Raw genomic sequence first — 16433 nt, 5'->3', positions numbered from 1 at the left:
TGCTCACATCAGATCACAAAATGGAGGATGGTTACATAATATCTGCCAAGCCACTGAGAATCATGGATTAGCCAAGTTGACACGTAACCTTAACCATTACACTGCTCTTCCAACAGGGAAGAAAAGTAGATTGGCAACTTTGGATAAAGGGAAAAAAAGCCCAGTGAAACCACAGACAGGATTAATTTTGGGTCAGGAATCTTTACAGTTAATATTTGGTTTCCTGGGTAAGAAAAAAAAAAAAACTTAAAATCAAAGTAAGATGTTCGTTATCAAATTTTCTTTTTGACACAGGGCTTCTTCCTTGTTTCAGGGATCTAGTGTATAGCTTTACACACCGAAGCAATTTCCATCTCATTGATGGTACTGCCATGCCACTGTCCTGGTCTTGGATAAGATTAGGCTTAAGGACAAGCTTTGTATTCATATCTTTAGTTTGGAGTTGTCTTGTCACTTTTATTAGGTGCTGTTATGTCAATTTTTGACTCATAGTTACTCCATGTGACATATTAGAACTGCCTTTTAGGTTTTCATGGCTATAATCTTTACAGGAGCAGATCAACAGTTCTTTCTCCCACAGAGGTGCTGGGTGGTTTCAAACCACCAACCTTTCATTTAGTGGCTGAGCACTTCAGCATAGCACCACTAAGTCTCCTTTTTGGAGGCTTAAGTATGGAGTAATATTAACTCTCAAATCTGGGAGATGGCATAATAAGTGGCATGTCCCTGGGGCTGAACCTGGAGCCTGTGCAGTTTAGTATTTTCATCAACAGCACAACTTATGGTATGTGGAGTCAATAGACATCAATTAGATTATAAATGCCTAGAGGTTATTTGGACCTCTAATTTATCCTCCACATTGTGGCCAAACTCATCTTCTAAAACTGTCAGTTCCATCATGTCCCCTGATGAAGAAAGACCCTACTATGATCTAAGTGTTTGCTGCTTCAAGTTTAAACTTGGCCAGTATGTGTAGTTCCTTCATAATCTATCCCCATTCTACCCATGCAATTTTCTGTTTCATAACTTCCCATCTGAACACTTCTTTTTGGAACGAGTTGGTGTAGATCTATTTATTCCTGCTCCTTACCACCAATACAACTAATCTTGGAAATAACTCAAAGGAAAGCAAAAGAGAACTCTGAGATGCAGAATAAAGAAAGTGAACTAGTTTAAGACCCAAAGATTGAAGGAAGAACACAGCAACAGAGCAAGTAACCCATCACCCATCTACTCAACAGATGAAAGTGAATCAGACCTGTCATTTCCCAATCACCACTCTAGCAACAGAAGGCAGCCTAGGTAGGTTCATTTCTCCCCAATATTGAGAAAAGAAGTGCCTCCTAAAAGACCGTATAAGGCCAGAACCACTGTCAAGGGGAATAAATCTGGAACAACAAAGAGTACTATATCTAGTAAAGCTATTTTCAAAAATGAAGGTGAATTAAATACATTCCTGGGTAAACAAAAACTGAAAGGATCTGTTGTTGTCAGACCTTCCTTACATAAAGTTCTTCAGCCTGAATGCAAGTGAACCCAGACAGAAATCTTTGAATCCACACAAAAAAACAAAGTATACTAGTAAAGGTAATGATGTAATTATAAAAGCCAGAATAAACACATAACTCATCTCCTTTCTTTTCTTAACTGATTTAAAAAAGTCAATTGTGTAAATCAATATGCATATAAAGTAGTTTTGGGCCTTAAACAATAAGAACACCAAGGAGATGGGTGGGGGAAAAAAGCTGTGCTGGGATCAGAAAAGGAATCCAGATGGTAACTTAAGTCCATGGGAACAAATGAAGGAAACAAACATGATAAATAAGAAGGCTAACATAAATGACATTATAAATACATACTCTACTTTCTTTTCTTAGATTCATTAACAAATCCACATAAAATGGCATAAAGTAATACATATAGCAGTGTGTTTTTGGGTTTGCAAAACATACAAATGTAATATGTATAACAAAAATAGCAAAAAAAAGAGGGGAAAGAGATATTATATTAATCCTTCTGCATCTCACTGGATTTAAGTTTCTGATAAATTAAATGTATATGGTAAGCTCAAAAGCAACCACAAAGGAAATAACAAAAAATACAGTGAAAAAATTGGTGAAGAAGGACTTCCAGGAAGAAGGCAGCATGAGCAGAGTGAGTTTCCAACCTCCCCCAAAAGAAAACTCCTCAAAAATACAACAAGGATTCTCTAACAGATCCAGTAGAGATCTTTGAAAGTAGACAGAAGAAAATTTCAGAAACTGGCAGAAATCTATTAGGTGGGCAGAACCTCCCTCCTTGGTCTCCACACTCCCACCCTCCTAGTGCCACAAGTCTTGTGACCACATGATTGGCACTCCCTCCCAGAGCCTCCTGCTTGTAGATCCAGAGGGACTTGCAAGCAGTTTACCGCAGGCCCTGAGAACCCAGAGACCATGAGTCTTGTCTGCACACAGTAAAGGGTCCCCAAATGCCAGCCAGGCTAGGAAAAGCATACCTCCCTGCTGAATCACATGGAGTCTGCTGACCCTACTACCCCCTGACAGTGTCACCCACAATTGTCAGCCGCAATTCCAGCCACCCAGCACCTTCCGCAAGGAGGGGAAAGGAGCCTAGTTGGCAGAAGGAAATGGGAGAGCCATGCACAGTTGCTGGGGAAGCTATGGATAAAGAGGGTAAAGCTCTTTTGAATGTCCCAATACTTCAAACAGGTTGAGCTCCACAATCAGTTATGAGGTTGTCACAAAAGGTCATAATGTGCAGCAAAGTAGAGAGAGAAAACTAAGGTATGAAATCTGCACCATCTTGTGGACAGATCAATTAATGTGAGCTCTGAATTCTGATTGAAATAGAGCCTCTGAAAGATGGAAAATTGGCCTAGAATAGAAGGGTCAGGACAGTAACAAAAAAGGCTTGAAGACTCTGCCCACCTAAGGGTTTCTTCCAGAAAACCGTGCTGTTGATTTGAATCCTGAGGAAAACTGAGAAAACTAACATCAAACAAAAATTGAATGCCCCGAAGTCAAAAAAGAGCACAAGAAATGCTAAGAAAATAGATATGATGGCCCACCAAATGAACAAGGTGAAGGGAGAGATATCTTACCTATGGAAGCCCAATTAATGAATAGAATGGAAGAACAAAATACAATAATATTAAACAAGCTCATAGAACTAAAAGTAATCACAAAGAACTAAAGGCAGTTAGGAAAAGAGTAAATGAACAAAATGAGAATATAAACAAAGTGATGATAGTAATCATAAAAAGGAGCCAAATAGAAATACTGGAACTGAAAGAGACAATAACTGAAATGATAAACTCAATGGAAAGTCTGAATAATAGATTTGAACAAGCAGAGGAAAGAGTCAAAGAAATGGAAGATAAGTAATCAAAATATTAGAGGCCAAAGAACAACAAGGAGAAGGAGCAACAACACCGAGCACAGTTTAAGGGAACCATGGGACAACATCAAGTGAGCCAATATACACGTCATGGGAATCCCAGAAGGAACAAAGAGAGAAAGAATCAAAAAAATTTTTTTCAATAAATAATGGCAGAAAACTTTCCAAGTCTGGAAAACGACACAAATCTATATATTCAAGAAGCTCAACTAAATCCAGGTAGGATAAACCCAAACAAACACATATCAAGACATATCATAACCAGGCTTTCAAAAATTAAAAAGAAGAAAATTCTGAAAGCAGGGAGAGACAAGAAAAAGGTGACATACAGAGGAACCCCAATAAGATTAAGTGCCAATTTCCCCTCAGAAAGGTTGGTGGCCAGAAGGCAATGGAATGATAATTATAAAGTACTGGAAAATAACGACTTCAATGAATAATATTATATCCAGTGAAGCAATCCTTCAAGAATGACAGTAAAATTAAGACATTCACTCATTCGCTGACAAAAACTGCGAGAATTCACCTCCACAAGATGATTATTAAAAATACTAAAAGGAATTCTTCAGACAGGAAAGAAGGAAATTAAAAAGAAACTTGAAGTTACATATAGAAAGATTTGCATTAAAGAAAATTGCATGTGCAAAAATAAGGGCAGGTTTTAAGTATTCTTACTTGATAACTGTAATGGTTATATCCTTCCTACTTTATAATGACAAATATATCTAAAAAAGGTATAAATTTATATTACAGGGCACAAGAAGTATAATGATGTATTTGAGATATCAACAACATAATGGAGGGTAAGAACTGTAGGGTTATGAGTATCTTACTGAAGTTAAGTTGGTATCAATTTAACCAAGATTGTTATAAAAGCATGATGTTGTGAGGCGGGGCCAAGAAGGCTGACTAGGTAGAAGCTACCTCAGATCCCTCCTGCAACAAAGACTCAGAAAAACAAGTGAATCAATCACATACATGACAATCTATGAACCCTGACCATCAAACACAGATCTAAAGAGTTGACCTGAGTGACAGAGACTCAGTCAGTGCAAAGAGGCTGCACACTGACACGGCTAACGAGAGAACAAGCAACCATGGGGAAGCAGCGACTGTATTCGGAGCCTGAAGCCAGCACCCAGTCAGAAAACCTTGGCGCAGGGGAGCTGAGCACAGCTTCCTGAGATGGCACAAACATGGGAGGCAGACCTAGCCCCCAGAAGTGACCTCGGGGAAGCCCAGCCAGTGCACGCAGGCAGTGCAGTGACGCGGCTGACAGGAGGAGAAGTCACCGGGAGGCAGCGACTGGTTTTGGAGCCTGGAGTGCGGTGTCCCAGCCGGGGAACCTTGGCGCTGGGCTTTGGACTGGGATCAGAGGAACTGACCAAGGCTTCTGAGACAGCACAAGCACAGGACGCGGGCCTGACCCTCGGCGACAATCTTGACCCAGCCAATGCACAGAGGCTACACACCCCTCGGGAATCTCAGATAAAACAGTCATCACCACGCAAGATAAGTAACTTTGCCTATATTCCTGGGTGCTACTCTCTCCTATCTATCTGATCACTCCCCTCCCCTTCTCAGGTGGCTTCATTAACGTTGTAATTTCCTGAGCCAGAGAGTGAAGTGCTCTGTGTTCTTTTTTTTTTTTTTTTTTTTTTGTCTTTTCCTAACCCATTCTCCTGGCCTGAGAGAAGCAGCTACAAAAAACCCAGGGAACAAAAATCCTTCTCTGACTTCCTGAAATTGGACTAAAAATACAGAACCAGCTCCAGCCAAACATATGAGAGCCACGGTCTTGGGCTTTCATCCCTACAGGGAACAAGGTGGCTATTATAATGCAAAAGTATTTCTGATAGGGATCTGACTGTAATTGTTTTAGCAGATTACTGGAAAGACAATTTTCCCAGGTCTGATATCTCTACCTATTAAACAGAGCCCTCACTGACCCACAACGGGGAACTGAGGGCTGAAGCTTCACCCAAACCACCTAGCCTCTTGCTATAGGGGTCTGAGGATAGTGACACCTACCAATATGTAGACATACATGCATTGGGTGCCTAAGGTACAGCTGCAGAGCCCACCCACCAAAGTGCTTTAGGAATAGAGACACACCTACCTCACTGGCACTTGAGGGAAGCCTGTCAGCATCCTGGCCCCCCAGGCTGTGACCCCCTGCTGCTACTAGAATCTGGTGCACACAACTATCACCACTACTCCTCTAAGTTAAAGGGTGACAGTCTACACCACACACTTGGTAATCCAAAATCAGATTCTACTCAAGAATACTGAATGGACACTTAGGGTTATATATCTGGTAACAGCCCAAACCAGCTGGTAATAGGACATAAGTGATTCAAAGGCTACAACAATCAAGACAGTGCAATCTAATAGCCCATCTACGTATACTGAAAGAAAACAAAATAGGATAAGACTCAGTGAGCAAATATAAAATAAATCATTGCAATATCTTATAGATGCCTCAGAGACAGCAGTCGATATCAAACCACATAAAGAAGCAGACCATGATTGCTTCTACAACTCCCCAAATTAAAGAATCAAAATCTTTCCCAAATGAAGATACAATCCTGGAATTGCCAGGTGCAGAATATAAAAAACTAATTTACAGAATGCTTCAAGACATCAAGGATGATGTCATAAATGAAATAAGGCAATCTACAGAAAAAGCCAAGGAACACACTGATAAAGCAGTTGAAGAAATCAAAAAGATTATTCAACAACATAGTGGAAAAATTAATAAGCTGCAAGAATCCATAGAGAGACAGCATTCAGGAATCCAAAAGATTAACAGTAAAATTACAGAATTAGACAACTCAATAGGAAGTCAGAAGAGCAGAATAGAGCAATTGGAATGCAGAGTGGGGGAGCTGGAGGATAAAGCATTTGACACCAATATAGTTGAAGAAAAATCAGATAAAAGAATTAAAAAAAAAAATGAAGAAACCCTAAAAATCATGTGGGACTCTATCAAGAAGAATAACTTGTGTGTGATTGGAGTTCCAGAACAGGGAGGGATAACAGAAAATACAGAGCGAGTAGTTGAAGATATGTTGGCAGAAAACTTCCCTGACATCATGAAAGACGAAAGGGTATCTATCCCAGATGCTTACTGAACCCCATATAAGATTGATCCAAACAGAAAATCACCAAGACATATTATCAGCAAACTTGCCAAAACCAAAGATAAAGAGAAAATTTTAAAAGCAGCCAGGGATTAAAAAAAGGTCTCCTACAAAGGAGAATCAATAAGAATAAGTTCAGACTACTCAGTAGAAACCATGCAGTCAAGAAGGCAAAGGGATGATATATAGAGAGCACTGAAAGAGAAAAGCTTCCAGCCAGGGATCATATATCCAGCAAAATTTCTCTCTCAAATATGAAGGTGAAATTAAAACATTTACAGATAAACTGAAGCTTAGAGAATTTGCAAAAACTAAACCAAAGCTACAAGAAATAATAAAAGAAATTGTTTGGTCAGAAAATCAATAATATCAGATACCGGTACAACACAGGGTCACAGAACAGAACATCCTGATATCAGCTCAAATAGGGAAATCACAAAAACAAATTAAGATTAATTTTAAAAAGAAAAAAATGCTCAAAACAGGGAATCATTGAAGTCATTACATAAAAGATCACAATAATCAAAAAGAGGGACTCAATACAGGAGGCATAGAACGGCCATATGGAGAGGAAAACAGGGCGATATAGGACGACACAAGTTAGGTTTTTACTTAGAAAAATAGGGGTAAATATTAAGGTAACCACAAAGAGGTCTAACAATTCCATAACTGAAACATAACAACCCAGCAAACATAAATTCGACTCTTATGAAAATGAGGAAAACACAATTTGCAAAGAAAAACATCTCAGCACAATAAAATAAGTGGAAAAATGAAATTGTCAACACAAAAAGGCATCAAAATGACAGCACTAAACAATCTTTAACTATTGAAGATATATCAACATACTCTTTCTTGGGCCTTCAAGTAAATATGTTGTGTTTTCCACTTTGCTGGCTCACCTGATCTCTGAAAGCTTGATCAGGTGGAAAGGGCAATGGACAGGCATAGGTGTGAAAGATGACTCTTTAACCCTTTCTTACATTCATAAACATGTACCAATTCTTCACAAGGCTATACAGTATGAAGAAAGGAAAAATGCCCCAATGCAGGGCAGCTATTAGCCCATATAGTGCCTTTTTGTAGATTAGAAGAAGATCCTCTTCCAGGTGTTGTGTAAATAAGAAAAAATGTGTTTTTATTGAGCAGATGCATATCTTAGCAATCAGGGCACTCTCTAGATTTTAGAGAGTGGGATGCCTTCATGCACTCTCCAATTCACACATCTGTGTGCTGTAGCCCTGGAATTCTGTCACTATCTGAGCACTGGTCATGTCCAACCTTGCATTATTCATTGCTGTTTTGAGATAGCCAAACTACAGGCTGTAGAAATTCATTCTTCATTCAACAAATACTTACTGAGTACCTATTATAAGCACTGTTCTAAGTGTTGGGGATACATCAGTAAACAAAACAAAGAAAATCACTGCACTATGGAATTATGAGGTAATTTTTTTTGTTCTGTAGATGAAGGTTTTACGGAGCAAACTAGTTTCAAGAATTATGAGATAATTCTGAGGAGGAAAATATCAATCATAGAAGATGACCTGGAAGAGGTAAGACTTCATCTAGTAGGAGTTGGCTAAGATGAGGGAGGTAGAGAGTGAATATGATGTTTAAGAGAAGACAGAATGCAAGAGAACTGACAATTGGTGAGCTACGGCTATTGACAAGCACTTTCTGTGTCTTATAAAGGCCGTGAAGCAGCCCATACATAAGGAAACCAATGTTCAGAGAGTTGAACTCACTTACCTAAGTTCCCACAGAAAAATAGATCCAAGATTGAACCTTGACCCATTCACCTTCCAAGCCCATACCTCGTCCATTTATCCCACTCTGATGCCTATCAAGGAAGCTGTACAGACCTTGCAATATGAGGAGGATAATAAAGAGATGAGTTTATCCTATTCCAGAGGCAGTGGGAGTATCATTCTGAGCTGGAAACAAGGGAAAAAAATGACTAATAACATTTCACTTCTCTGAATTCCGAGCTTTTTGCACTTTGCTGCTTGAAATATCACCTGGTAGTTTGTGGCAAGAACCTAATTGAGATAATTTTATGACTACTATCAAGATGGTGGAGGACAACCACAGAATACTGGGAATCATGGCCTAACCAAGTCAATACACACATTTTTGGGGGAACATAATTCAATCCATGACATAACTCCAGATGGTGGTTAAGGTTAGAAAAAGAACTGATACTACAGTTAGTATCAGAACAGAATTGAGCTGATTTCAGAATTTGTAAATAAGGTTTTATTAAAATATACCTGTTTATTTGTTTATGTCATGGATTGAATTATGTCCCCCCGAAAATGTGTTTATCAGTTTGGCTGGGCCATGATTTCTGGTATTGTGTGATTTTCCTATATGTAGTAAATTCTGCCTCTATGATGTTAATGAGGGAGGATGGGCTGCAGTTGTGTTAGTGAGGCAGGACTCAATCTACAAGACTGGATTGTGTATTGAGGCAATCTCTTGAGATATAAAAGAAAGCAGCAAGCAGAGAGACGGGGGACCTCATACCACCAAGAAAGCAGTGCCAGGAGCAGAGCACATCCTATGGACCTGGGGTCCCTGTGCAGAGAATCTCCTAGTCTGAGAGAAGACAGATGAGAAGGCCAACAGAGAGAGAAGAAGCTTTCCCTGGAGCTGATGCCCTGAATTTGGACTTTTCACCTACTTAACTATGAAGAAATAAATTTCTCTTTGTTAAAGCCAACCACTTGTTGTATTTCTGTTATAGCAGCACTAGATGACTAAGACAGAATTTGGTAACTAGAGAGTGAGGTGCTACTCTAACAGATACCTAAAATGTGGAAGCAGTTTTGAAGCTGTGAATGGATAGAGAAGTGGTAGTGAAAGAGGACCAGAAGTAGCAGAGAACCAGCAGCACCAGAACCGGAAGACCAGCGTGACCCGGCACTGGAGCCGACCCACAGAGCGAGAGAGCTGAGTGCCGGTGTGCAGGAGGCTTCCTGGAGGAGTGGGGTGCCTCCAGGAACTTATGAGTGGAGGTACTGAGCTTTGAAACACTTTCCCCAGCAGTGCAGATGCAGGTATGAGGCCTGAAGAGCCAAGAGGCCAAGAACCAGGAAACATAAGCTGAAGAGACAAGGAACACAAGAAGCTGAGCTGCCTCAGTCTCAAAAGGTTTGGCCAGGAACTCTGGGGTTTCAAAGGGTGGAGCCACGGTCTCTGTTGTTTTTAAGGGTAGAGTCGCCACTCAGATGGACTAGGAGAATGGGGCCACCTAAAGCCGAGGGAGCAGAGTTGCTTTCCCAGTGGGTCTGGAAGGCAGAGCTGAAGCCCAGGGCTGAGGAGACTCCAACCAGAATCTGGAGAGTGTGGCCAATACCTAGAGTCTGGAGGGCAGGGTCATTGTGTAAATTGCCTCAGAGACCAGAGGATTCTTTTCAAACCTTGAGGGCTAATATAATGTGTTCTGTTGACTTGCTTGGTGCCTGTTATGGCTTCTTTCCCTCCAATTTCTCCCATTCATAATGGAAATGTCTGGCTTGTGCCTGTTCTGCCATTGTACCTTTGGAAGCAGATAACTTGTATTCTAGATTTCACAGATGAAGCAAAATTTTTGGATTTTGGACTTGGAGTTAAGACTTTTGCTATGATATGATGGGGTGAATATGTTTTGCATCTTGCAAGAATGTGATTTTTGGGGGGCTAAAAGGTGGAATGTCATGGATTGAATTTTGTACACCCAAAAATATAGGTCGACTTGGTTAGGTCATGATTCCCAGTATTGTGTAGTTGTCCTCCATTTTGTGATTGTAATTTTATGTTAAAGAGGATTAAGGTGGGATCATAACACCACCCTTACTTGGGTCACTTCCCTGATCCAATGTAAGGGGGGTTTCGCTAGGGTAAGCTTGCACCATCTTTTATCCTAAAAAAAATAAATAAATAAAATTTATTTTATTTTATTTATTTATTTTATTTTATTTTTTATCTTAGAAGGGATAAAAGGAAAGGGAAGCAAGCAGAGAGCTGGGGACCTCATACCACCAAGAAAGCAGAGTCGAGAGCAGAGCACGTCCTTCGGACCTGAGGTTCCTGTGCTGAGACGGTCCCAGACCCAGGGAAGACTGATGCATCACAAGGACCTTCCTCCAGAGCTGACAGAGAGAGAAAGCCTTCCTCTGGAGCTGACACCCTGAATTTGGACTTGTAAGCCTACTTGACTGTGAGAGAATAAACTTCTCTTTGTTAAAGCCATCCACTTTTGTTATTTCTGTTATAGCAGCACTAGATGACTAAGACAATTTTCAGATTTTCTAAGGCTGCTTTTGCACTAGAGTGGCCAAGCCGAGTATTTTGATAGAGGCCATAAGGCTCATGAAGTCTGAAATATTTACTATCTGGCCCTTTACAGGAAATGTTTGCTAACTCCTGCTCTAGATGATTTTTACCTTGAATTCAACATCTTTTCACATTTCCAGCCACCATCATATCTCACTGAAATCACTTTCTGACTGATCTTCCCGTTTCTATTCTTGCCCCTTACTGGCTATTATTAAAATAGGAATGAGGATTAATTGGAAAACTTCTGCTACTTGGTAGGAGGTAATAAGTCTCAGCAGCCCAATGTTCCTGCTGCAATAACAGAAAAGGCTGGTTACTTTACAAAAACTGTACTTGGAAAGATGATAGAGCTGTGGAAACAGTGGAGACTAGATAAATTAAAATTACAAAGAAGGGAAAGTATTAGAGGTGAGCTGATAATTGTGGGTTATTTCTTCCCTGGGAACATTTGCAGATTATGAATGTGAATTAAGGATTAGTCTTGGCTCACACAGAGGGACTCTACTGGTGGAAGGAGAAATAAATGAGACTTTTGGTGGTCATGTGGGGGTAGCATGGAAGATTAGAAACTTGAAGTGCCCCAACGGCAAGGTCAATTTCCCTATGAGACATTTGCTGAGGCCAGAGGCTACACATGGGAAATGAGGGAGCTAGGCTGAGGACTTTTAAAAATTAGAGTGAAATCCAGTTGCACTAGTAGGAGGGAGATTCCCACAAACACAAAGCTGATTCCCTCTTCAAGTTACTTGTCAGATTTTTGCCAGAAATAAATACACACATATGACTTGGCCAATAAATTTTTGATGAATGTGCTGAGGTAATTTAAAAAGAAAATAGAGTCTCTAGCCATTGTGATAAGTCAGTGTGTGTTGGCACACGTTAAATATTTTGAATATTGCCCCTGATCACCACCACCAATTTTTTTCCTCCCCTCCACCCCATGCCAGGTGTCAGAACCCTCAGGGAGAGGAGGAAAGGGTCAGATGAAGTAATTCACTATAAACATGCCAGTGATTTCAAGGGTCAGAGTCCCTGGTGGATAAATGTGTATTTATCAAGAGACTCTAGGTAGGGAGAAGGGGTATTTTATAACTGTGTTGTTGGTTTTACTGTGGGCATTTTTCTCATGCATTGTACCTATATCTCATATCCTTAGCTTTTCCAGACATGGGGGGAAATGAAGATTGCCAGCTTTGCTTGCCTGGGGGTAGGAATGGGTGAGGAAGGGGGGAAAATACTTCTAAATAGCAACAGATAATGACTAATAGCAACATTGGAAAAGTCAGGGATAAGGCAGCTTATCACCCCCATCCCTAACTATATCTCCTCATTCTCCACCCTCCACCAAAACAGGAGAGATTGAAGAAACAAATTTTGATCTGTATGCAACAGAAAATACTTAGTAACCCACATCCATAAACTACTCTCATCTGGTGGCATCTCATTATAAAGCTAAATAATACACAGTCAGCTGAAATAAACCTTTATATCCAGATCACTGGAATATTTAAAAATTGCTGAATTGTAGCCCACTACCATGGAGAGACCATCACCCCACCACCTGTTGATGTCTGGCAAATAGACTAAGGCACCTCACTGTCAGATGTAGGGAATGGGGGGAAGAGAAGTAAATTTTTGCATCCCCTAATTTGGCTGCTAACCAAATGATCCGCAGTTTAAATCCACCAGCTTCTCCTTGGAAATCCTGTTGGGCAGTTCAACTCTGTCCTATAGGGTCACTATGAGTCAGAATTGACTCAACAGTAATGGGTTAATTAGATATACATTTTGGTTGGGGACAACATAATTAATGTAAAGGGCTTAAACACATTTTACTCAGAGAACCAAGTGACAGAAGATCATTTAAACTGAGGATTAAATGGCTGACGGCCTACCCTTTCTGAAGAAAAACCTTGAAAGAGAAGGACCATAGGAAAAAGAAGAGGAAATGCGTAGCCCCTTTCCTAAAGAGGAAAGAGGGGGTGAGGCAAAGAAGACAGAGTAGTCAGACATTTCCAGTGATCCCTCTTAAAACAAAGACCTGAAAAAGCAAGTAAAATCATTACATATATGACAAGCTAGGAGCCCTGAACATCAAAGGCAAAGTTAGAAAACTGACTGAGTGGCAAGACAAGGAAGAGATGGTTCAGAAGCAGTGAGGAGTTGCTGGAACTGACCCCATGGGAACCCTCAGGCAGGATCCCCTGGAACAACCATCGTGGGGCTGGAGGTAGCGAACTGGACGTGGTTTCCTCAGGGAGAGACAGTAAGCTGCACAACCTACTCACAGCTCTGAAACCAGAGAAGAATGGTGCAATCTACAAAATCTAAGTACTTGCATTTATTTTACTGTGTCCCCAGCCCCCAAGCCAGCTTCAGTGGCTGTCAATTTCACTGGCCTGAGATAAGTCCTGCTGCACACCCTGAGCGATTCTCCTGGCCTTGGAGAAGGAATAAATTAATGATTGGGGGAAAGATAATCTCCCAGCTCCACTAACCTGGGGAGCTCAGGACAGAAGTGGCTCCTACCCAGACAAAAACGGCCTGCGGACTTTGAATATCTTTCACCCCTGCATGGACCTGTGTGGGCCTATTTCAGGAGAATAAGCCCTTTTTTGGAAGACTGCAACTGTTTCAGCTCTGCAGTGGAGAGGTGGGTGTTTGAAGTTTAACACCACTTAGCCTATTAAACAGGGCCCTCAAGTACCCACATCAGGGGACTAAGAGCTGGTGGCCCCAAACATGTCACCTAGCCACCCACGATGGGGTCCAAGGATAAGTGGTGCCTCCCCTCCTTACACCTAAAAGCATTAAGTGCCCATTGTTCAGCTGCAGAACCCACCCACCTGTGTGCTCTAGGGAACAGGAAACCAAAATCCTCACAAATACCCAGGTGAGAGTTGTCATCCCCTGCCTTTTTCAGAGTATGACCCCCTACTGCAACCAGATACTGGTAGTTGCACCAATCACCCCTGCCCCTCTAAGACTGTAGGACAGAGCCTATACCACACACTTGATGACCAAATACCTGGACACCTGAGCTGAATCCATACAAGAAAAAGTGAATGGACTTCTAGGCTCATATACCTGGTAACAGCTCTAGCCATCTGGTCACAGGACGTTAGAGGCTTCAAAGGCACAAATAATCAACCTAGCTCACACAAGCAGCCCATTTGAGCATATCAAAACAAAACAAAGCAAGAAAGTAGGGCACAGTAAGCAAACATACAATAAACTAATTTTTTTTTTCTTATAGATGGCTCAGAGACAACAGTCAGTATCAAATCACATAAAGAAGCAGACCATGATTGCTTCAATAAACTCTCAAAGCAAAGAATCAAGGAATCTTCTGGATGAAGGTATATTCCTGGAAATACCATATGTAGAATAGAAGAGGTTAATATACAGAACTCTTCAAGACATCAGGAATGAGATCAGGCAAATCACAGAACAAGCCAAGGAACACACAGATAAAGCAGCTGAAGAAATTAAAAAGGTTATTCAAGTACATAATGAAAAATTAAATAGGCTGCAAGAGTCCACAGAGAGACAGCAATCAGATATTTAGAAGGATAACAGTAAAATTACAGAATTAGACAACTCAATAGAAAGTCAGAGGAGTAAAATTGAGGAAACAGAAGTCAGAATTAGTGAAATAGAAGATAAAATATTGGCACCAATATATTCGATGAAAAATCAGATAAAAGATTTAAAAAAAAATTGAAGAAACCTAAGAACCAAGTGGGAAGATATCAAGAGAAATAATCTATGAGTGATTGAAGTACCTGAACAGGGAGGGAAAACAGAAAATACAGAAAAAATTGTTGAAGATTTGTTGGCAGAAAACTTCCCTGATATAATGAAAGATAAGAAGGTACCTATCCAAGATGCTGATCAAACTCCACATAAGGAAGATCCCAAAAGAAAGTCACCAAGACATATTATAATCAAACTTGCCAACACCAAAGATAAGGAGAAAATTTGAAGAGAGGCTAACTGACCTACAATGCAGAGTTAATAAGAATAAGTTTGGACTACTCGGCAGAAACCACGCAGGCAAGAAGGCAATGGGATGATATATATAAAGCATTGAAGGAAAAAAATTGCCAGCCAAGAATCATAAATCCAGAAAAACTGTCTCTCAAATATGAAGGCAAAATTAAGACAGTTCCAGATAAATGGAAGTTTGGAGAATTGTAAAAGCAAAACCAAAACTATAAGAAATAATAAAGGGAGTTCTCTGGTAAGAAAATCAATAATATCAGATATCAACCCAAGGCTAGAACACAAGACAGAGCAACCAGATGTCCACACAGATACAAAAAAAGCACAAAAATAAATCAAAATTTAAAAAAAGCTCAGAAGAGGGAAACAGCAATGTCATTATGTAAAAGAAGACAACATTAAAACAATAAAGAGGGACTAAGAAATGTAGTCCTAGATCGTCATATAGAGAGGAAGTCAAGGCAATATAAGGAAATAAAATTAAGTTTAAACTTAGAAAAATAGGGGTAAATATTAAAGTAACGACAAAGGAGCCTGACAATCCTACTCATCAAAATAAAATACAACAAAAAAATAGAGACTCAGCAGAAACAAAATCAACAAGTAATAAGAGAAGACAATATATAAAGACAAACTACACAGCACAAAAAAATTAAGTGGGAAAAAGAAACGGTCAATAACACATGAAAAAAGCCATCAAAATGACAGCACTAAACTCATCCCTACCCATAATTATGCTGAATATAAGTGGACTAAATGCACCAACAAAGAGACAGACAGTGGCAGAATGAATAATAAAAAAAATGATCCATCTATATGCTGTCTAAAAGAGACATGCCTTAGACTTAGAGAAACAAATAAACTAAAACTCAAAGGATGGAAAAACATATATCAAGCAAACAACAATCAAAAAAAGGCCAGGAATGCCAATATTAATATTTGACAAAGTAGACTTTAAAGTAAAATCCACCACAAAGGATAAGGAAAGACACTCTATAATGATTAAAGGGACAGTAAACTCGACGGCAGTGGGTTTTACACCAGGAAGATATAACCATATTAAATATCTACGGACCCAATGACAGGGATTCAAGATACATAAAATAAACTCTAACAGCATTGAAAAGTGAGATAGACAGCTCCGCAATAAGAGTAGGAGACTTCAACACACCACTTTCCATGAAGTACAGAACATCCAGAAAGAAGATCAATAAAGACATGGAAGATCTAAATGCCACAATCAACCAACACAAACTCATAGACATATATAGAACACTCCTCCCAACAGCCCAAAAGTATACTTCCTTTTCCAGTGCACATGGAACATTCTCTAGAATAGACCACTTATTAGGTCATAAGCCTCAGCAAAATCCAAAACACTGATATATTACAAAGCATTTTCTCTGACCATGAGGCCTTAAAAGTAAAAATCTATAACAGAAAAAGCAGATAAAAGAAATCAAACACTTGGAAACTGAACAATACCCTGCTCAAAACAGAACGGATTATAGAAGACATCAAGGATGGAATAAAGAAATTCAGAGAATCCAATGAGAATGAAAA

The sequence above is a fragment of the Elephas maximus genome, chromosome X (genome assembly GCF_024166365.1).
Source record: "Elephas maximus indicus isolate mEleMax1 chromosome X, mEleMax1 primary haplotype, whole genome shotgun sequence".
Taxonomy (NCBI): domain Eukaryota; kingdom Metazoa; phylum Chordata; class Mammalia; order Proboscidea; family Elephantidae; genus Elephas; species Elephas maximus.
Note: the sequence above shows the minus strand (reverse complement) of the source record.